At 42.1% G+C, this 6,702-nt stretch overlaps 1 protein-coding gene across 1 annotated transcript in view; it reads right to left on the reverse strand.

Annotated features, from left to right (window-relative positions):
* Positions 1–5,678: 5,678 nt before the first annotated feature.
* Positions 5,679–6,702, reverse strand: part of ZSCAN31 (zinc finger and SCAN domain containing 31) — a 10,110-nt gene continuing 9,086 nt past the window's right edge. The window contains exon 5 of the mRNA XM_011991264.1: positions 5,679–5,748. The gene's annotated coding sequence lies outside the window, so the exon portion shown is untranslated. The remainder of the gene's footprint in view (positions 5,749–6,702) is intronic.

The raw sequence follows: 6,702 nt of genomic DNA on the forward strand, positions 1-6,702 counted from the left end.
ATAGTCTATTAATTATTGCCTCAATTTTAGAGCCTGCTATTGGTCTATTCAGGGATTCAACTTCTTCCTGGTTTAGTCTTGGGAGAGTGTAAGTATCCAGGAAATTATCCATTTCTTCTAGATTTTCTAGTTTTTTTGCATAGAGGTGTTTATAGTATTCTCTGATGGTAGTTTGTATTTCTGTGGGGAACAGGACCCCATTTTAAATAGAGTTCATTTGAATAGAGTTCATAATATAAAGTCATTTTTCCCCATAGGATGTTTTCATTTCAGTACATAAATTGATGTTTTCATTCAGTACATAAATTACTAAGTGGGAAATGACTATGTCAGTTATTAAGAATTTGTACCATAATAAATGCTAAATGCTAATTTACAATAACTGTCAATAGAAACCTATAAACTCCTACACCCAAGCCTAAAAGTTACTACAGTATTGAGGTCAGAATGGACCTGATTCTTCCATTTGGTCAAATTTCATTTACTAAGTAATAATGTCAAGAAATCCAAAGAAGAAACCTTAGTGGGTCCTTCCAAAGCTGCATAATTTTCCAAATGATTTCCCCTGGTTGCAGAGCCTGTTCAGTCCTTTAATCCTTTTTCAGTCGTTTCGTTTTTGCACGTTTTCTTGACGTTTTTGTTTCTTCTTTTGCTCCTTCCCCCTGGCCTCAATCATCTTGGCCAATTTCCAAGACAGTATAACAGTTGCTAGGAACAGTGGAGTATAGGGCCAAAATAACAGTTGTAAGGAAGCCATATGGGTCCTTTGCAGCCCATTCCACAACAAACTCAGCCCAAGCCTTTATATCAAACATCTTCATAGCAGTCTTATGAAAACTGGGGACCAGGCGCGGTGGTTCACGCCAGTAATCCCAGCACTTTGGGAGGCCAAGGTGGGTGGATCACCTGAGTTCAAGACCAGCCTGGCCAACATGGTAAAACCCTGTCTCTACTAAAAATACAAACATTAGCCGGGCGTGGTGGCTCATGCCTGTAATCCCAGCTACTAGGGAGGCTGAGGCAGGAGAATTGCTTGAACCTGGGAGGCAGAGGTTACAGTGAGCAGAGATCGCGGCACCACACTCCGGCCTGGGCAACAAAGCAAGACTCCCTCAAAAGACAAAAAAAAAGAAAAAGAAGAAGGAAGGAAGGGAGGGAGGAAGGGAGGAAGGGAGGAAGGGAGGGAGGGAGGGAGGGAGGAGGAAACCAGGGCTTATGCTTGAGTAGTGATCTCTAACTTTGTCCTGGTATTATTAGTGACTCAATCACAATTTCAGATGACCCTTGGTAGTCCGTCTTTTTTCTATCATACACATCGGAGAGACAGTTTAAATTCCTATCAGGGCTGCAGACCCATGGGGGCCACGTTCACCCTTTCCCATTGGCCTTGGCAAGAGTAGGCCCCTTATTGCACAGAGAGGAGGGTCCTGGGGGATCCTGGGTCGGCCCTGCCACACCTTGCTTGGCCACCATTTCTGCTGGGCACCAGGAGAAAACCACGGCAGCCGCAGCCACCAGCCTCTCCTCCATCACCCCCAACACCCTCCTTTTAAAAAACTTGCTTCTAATTAATAGAATACAAAATGTTGAAAGGATGTTACTTCTGTGATTAGGTTACAAAGAAAACGGTGACTTCTGTCTTGCTAGCAGATGCTCTCCCTTGGGGATTTTGACTAATCAAGTTGTCATGTTAAAGAAGCCTATATGACAAGGAACTGAGGATTGCCTATTGCCAACAGCCAGCATGTAACTGAGGCCCTCAGTCCACAAACCCTCAAAGGGTTTGTTGATTTCTGACAACAATCATGTGAACTTAGAGCTGATCTCTCCCCAGTTAAGCCTTCAGATGAGATGCCAACTCTGACCAACACCTTGATTTCAGTCTTCAGAGACTCTGAAGCTTAGGACCCTGCTGAGCCATACCTGGATTTCTGACCCTTGGAAAGGATAATGTGCATTGTTTTAAACTACTAAGTTTTAGTTAATTCATTATACAGCAATAGATGATAATAATACAAGAGGAGATACAAATGTAAAGAGAAGTAAAAACTCTGTAACTCTGAATTAGAAAGAAAAACAAACAGGCATACACAGATATATATCTCCTAGGTCTTGCTATTGAAAAGGCTTGGAAACAATAACCAGCTAAGCAGTGAGCCGTTGCTAGCATTCAGTTTGTCATCTTGAAATTCCATATCCCCATAAAGAAATCAGGATTCCCGGGAGAAATGGCTGAATCCAGATCGGAGGCAAGAAATGTATGGCATGAGACTGAAACATCTTGTCGTATCATAAAGCAAGGGTCTTGAGTCAGAAGTACTCAGGTGCCAAGTTGAAGACCTTCCCACTTGAAGATAGGAAAATTTGAGCCCCAGTAAAGATAATGACAGCAAAGAGTTGAAACACTTCAAGTATGTTTATATCCCTGAGTCTGTAATTATTCTTAAAAAAAAAAAAATTGGTCACCATTGGAGAATGCTAGAGAGCCAAGTATTTTGAAAAGACATAAGTAAAGGGAAACAAGTATTTATCCTGCCTTTTCCACATGAACTGTACAACTTCGTAACCACATAGATGATAAGAAAAAGTTTATTTTAATGTATTAAAATAAACTTTTAATATATTACAAGAAACATTACCTATATAGCAGGGTGCCTCGTGCCTCGGCTGCCTACAAGCTGTGTGACCTTGGGTGAGTGACTTAACCTCCTTGTGCCTCAGTTTCCCCCTCTTTAAAATGGAGTTGACTACACATTTAGATCATGTTTGGGGATTAAATGAATTAATACATGTCAAGCAACTAGAACAGTGCCAGGTGTTTCAGAAGTATCTACTATCATTGTTATATTTATTCCTAAAATGCTGGCATTTATCCAACCACAGTTCTTGGCACCCCTTGCACCATACACCTCCAGTTACTCCTGGGCTTTAGCCTGGAGCCCAATGTGCATCCCCACCCTGCATCACCCTACTCACCCTAGGACTCATAACCCCACTCACCACGGGACTCACCCTGAGCCGAGCCAATCTTTAACAGAGACTCTTCCAAAGCCCTTGGGCAACTTGACACCTGGGCAAGTCCTGCACCACTGACCCACCTTCTGCTGCCTCCTTAGGTGGCTTGGAGAATATTTCATATCATTAACTTCCTCACTTTGAGCCCATCTAGGGCAAAGAGGCAAGTGGGAGACTCTTTTCCTTACTCCCCAAACATCCTGGGACCTTCTGCTTAGTTCTTTTCGAATTCCTAACCACTCTGGATCCCATCCCACCCCCATACACCACTTGCCCCACAAATGGATTTACATGCTTTACCTGTATTGCTTTACCTCCTGAGATTTCTCTCCTCACCCACCTAACCTTCATGTCTTTCCACAAGAGCACAGAGAGGTGAAGTAACTTGTGCACAGTCACACAGCTAGATAGTAACAAACTACAGCTATGCTATGCTACCAAGCAGCAAACTTAACCGTATCTTCACTTTCCCAGCCCTTCCTTCCCATGATGCTGCACTTTCCCAATCACTGCCCAGCCTCTCACACCTGACCTGCATTAATGCACCTGACCTACCAGAATTCTATTCGTTTCTTCCTCTTGTATACCAACAGGTTATCCCCCGCACCCCCTCCCTCCAGTGCTTTCAGGGCACAGTTACTCATTCAAAATAATTACTCAATACCTGTTTATGTGGCATCACGTTTGGCTTCCACAAAAGGAAATAAAGCATAATAATTACCCAGATTGGAAAACAAAATTCCAACAAAAGAACACTAGATGGGGAATCATTGAGTCTTCAATGCAGACCTTTGCCACCTCACAGGCATGTGACATTGAGCAATCACTTTTACTTCACTGTGCTCAGTTTACACAATACATACGTATGGCAAACACCTGTGCCTTCCTCTTCTAGGTTGATTGTGAGAACCTGTTGACAACCTCAGTGGGAAAACTATTTTTATTCCATACCTTAGCCTTTGCACTGGCTCACCTCTTCCTGGAACATCCTTCTTCTAGATAGCATCGAGCTGACCCCCACTTCACCTCTTCATCTTAGTTTAAATGTCTCCTCCTCAATGAAGCATCCCTGACCCCGCCTGCACCATATAATGAAATCTGACTCCTCCTTACACTGCTCCACTTTCTTCTGTTTCAAAAGTACTTTATCACCTTCTAATATACTACATAGTTACTATGATTATTGTCTATTATTTTTCTCTCCTGCTAGAATGTAAACTTTGTTAGGGCAGGAACCTTTGTCGGCTCTGCTGATGTATCCCAAGTTCCTACAGTGGTACCCACTGGCCTAACAAGTGCCCCATGGATGTTTGCTGATTGACAGAGTGCCCCCATCCACAGTCTGAGCCTCCCTTCTTTAGGTCTCTTGGTGCTCCTCTAATTATAGGGGCACTGAAAATCCTTCTTGTTACTGTTAGTGAGGCCAAATGCAGGAAGTAGTGGCATCAACTACTACAACACTTTGGACCAGATCAGTGAAAGAGAATCTGGAAAACAACAACAACAACAAGAAAAAACAAACAAACAAACAAAATCCAAACATTCCCAAATTCTCCCTTCAATTTTCTCTTTACTACAGGCATGCCCATTTGGGCCCTTTTTACATTCCTATCTCTCCCCTCCTCCTCTCTTACTCATTTGGGATGTCCCTCATTCCCTAAATGTTCCTCCTTCACCCTTTTGTCTTCCATTTTGTGGCTTTTTCCTCTGTGAGCTTTACTTTGCTTTTCTGAGTAGGTGAGAGAGAAAGGGACTGTCTGAGCACTGGGGTTGGAGTCACAGAAGGACCACGCCAGGCTTCAGTGTTGAAGGTAAGTGTGGCATGCCATAGCACCATATATGAGGAAACCTCAGCTGGGACCTTGTTCCTTTGACCCAGGCAGTTCAGAGAGCCCAAGAGAGGACTGGGGGTGTGGACTGGCAGGTCTGCATGGTGCTGGTAAACATGCAACAAACAGCCCCTTTCCTTTTGCCCTGCGAGCTCATGCAAGAGGAGCAGAAGCTCTGTAGAAGTAGCTTTTTCCTAAAGTAAACATTTATGGGTCCTGTTTAGATTGCCTGGATAAACATTTAGCTCTATTTGCCTATTCCAGAGCAGAGGACGCTGCCTTGCTCTACAAACTCATCTCAACTCACTTGCCCATTGCACTTCACAGGCATCTCAGTCCTCTTAGGGTGGGACAGGCAGTAGGTCAGTGAGGGGAGCACAGGTTTAGGGACTACCTACTGATGTAGAGGTTGCAAGTGGAAGGATGGAAAAGAAGTTATTATTTGCTTGATGCCTCTAGCATATTCAAAGGACCATACTAATCCTCAGGGTAGTCTGGGACCTTGATACTCAAAGTGCACTCCATGAACCAGCAGCATCTGAGGCACCTAGGAGTGCATTGCTCATTTAAAAGGTAGGTTCCTGGGCCCCCTTCTGACCTTTTGAATTAGGAATCTGCATTTTAACAAGATCTCAAGTGATTTGTAGGTATTATACAATTTCATAAACGCTATTCCAGAAAATCTGAATTCAGCTAATTGCTAATTGTTCTATTGACAAATAAAATAGTAAGTAACTTTTAAAGAATCGTTTATGGTTCCTAAGCCATGAGGAAAAAAAATACACATATATATGTATTCTTTAACACTTTAAAAATAAACTTCAAAGACAAAGGTTTAGGGCAGAACAGTTTTAAGCTCAACTTTTATTTCCTCTCTTTTGAAATATTCTGATTTAGGTTTTGACTATGGAGAAAAGAGTAACGATGTCAGCAGAGGCATTTCATATCCTAATTTTAACATGATACTTAAAATTCTACCTACATTTGTTAAATGGTATTATTTCTTATGTAAATCATAATGTATATTTATTGAGAGCTACATTTTAAGTACAAGTTTGTATTTATTTAATCTTATGTACCCTATGAGGAAGGTACTGATGTCATCCTCTGTTTTACAGATGGGGAGACTATAGCATAGGAGCATTTACATAAGTTGCCTAAAGTCCCACAGCTCAGAAATGGGGAGGAAGGATTTGAACTTGGTGCCAGAGCATACGTTTAACCCTGACAATAAATGTCTGAGCATGCTGGTCTCCCTAGTAAGCAGCAAGCTGCCCAAGATATCAGACTTCTTTTCTTTATAAAACTACTTCAATGATGCTGCTTGCAATGGCACTCAAAGTTGCTGACCAACCCCCAAAAAAAGAATAATGCGGACATAAAAGGCTATGAATTAAAGAGGTACCTTGTGAAGAATAGAGATTTTAAAGTATCATCTTATTATTTGTAACAAAAATGGAAAACTTAAATACAGTAATGACCAGCATTGAGAATCTGATATGAATCATCAACATAGTTATGTTGATATGTATATGCTACATACTACGTTGATGATTCATATCAAACTCATTAACATGATATCAACATATATATATGGATGATTCATATCAAAAACATGAGTTAGATATGAAATGAGAAATAGATTTCTATTTTTTTTTTGAGATGGATTCTCGCTCTGTCACCCACGCTGGAGTGCAGTGGCGCGATCTTGGTTCACTGCAAGCTCCGCCTCCCGGGTTCACGCCATTCTCCTGCCTCAGCCTCTGCAGTAGCTGGGATTACAGGCGCCCGCCACCACGCCTGGCTAATTTTGTGTGTGTGTGTGTATGTGTGTGTGTGTGTGTGTGTGTGTGTGTGT

The sequence above is a fragment of the Mandrillus leucophaeus genome, unplaced genomic scaffold (genome assembly GCF_000951045.1).
Source record: "Mandrillus leucophaeus isolate KB7577 unplaced genomic scaffold, Mleu.le_1.0 Scaffold392, whole genome shotgun sequence".
In the NCBI taxonomy this organism is placed as follows: Eukaryota; Metazoa; Chordata; class Mammalia; order Primates; family Cercopithecidae; genus Mandrillus; species Mandrillus leucophaeus.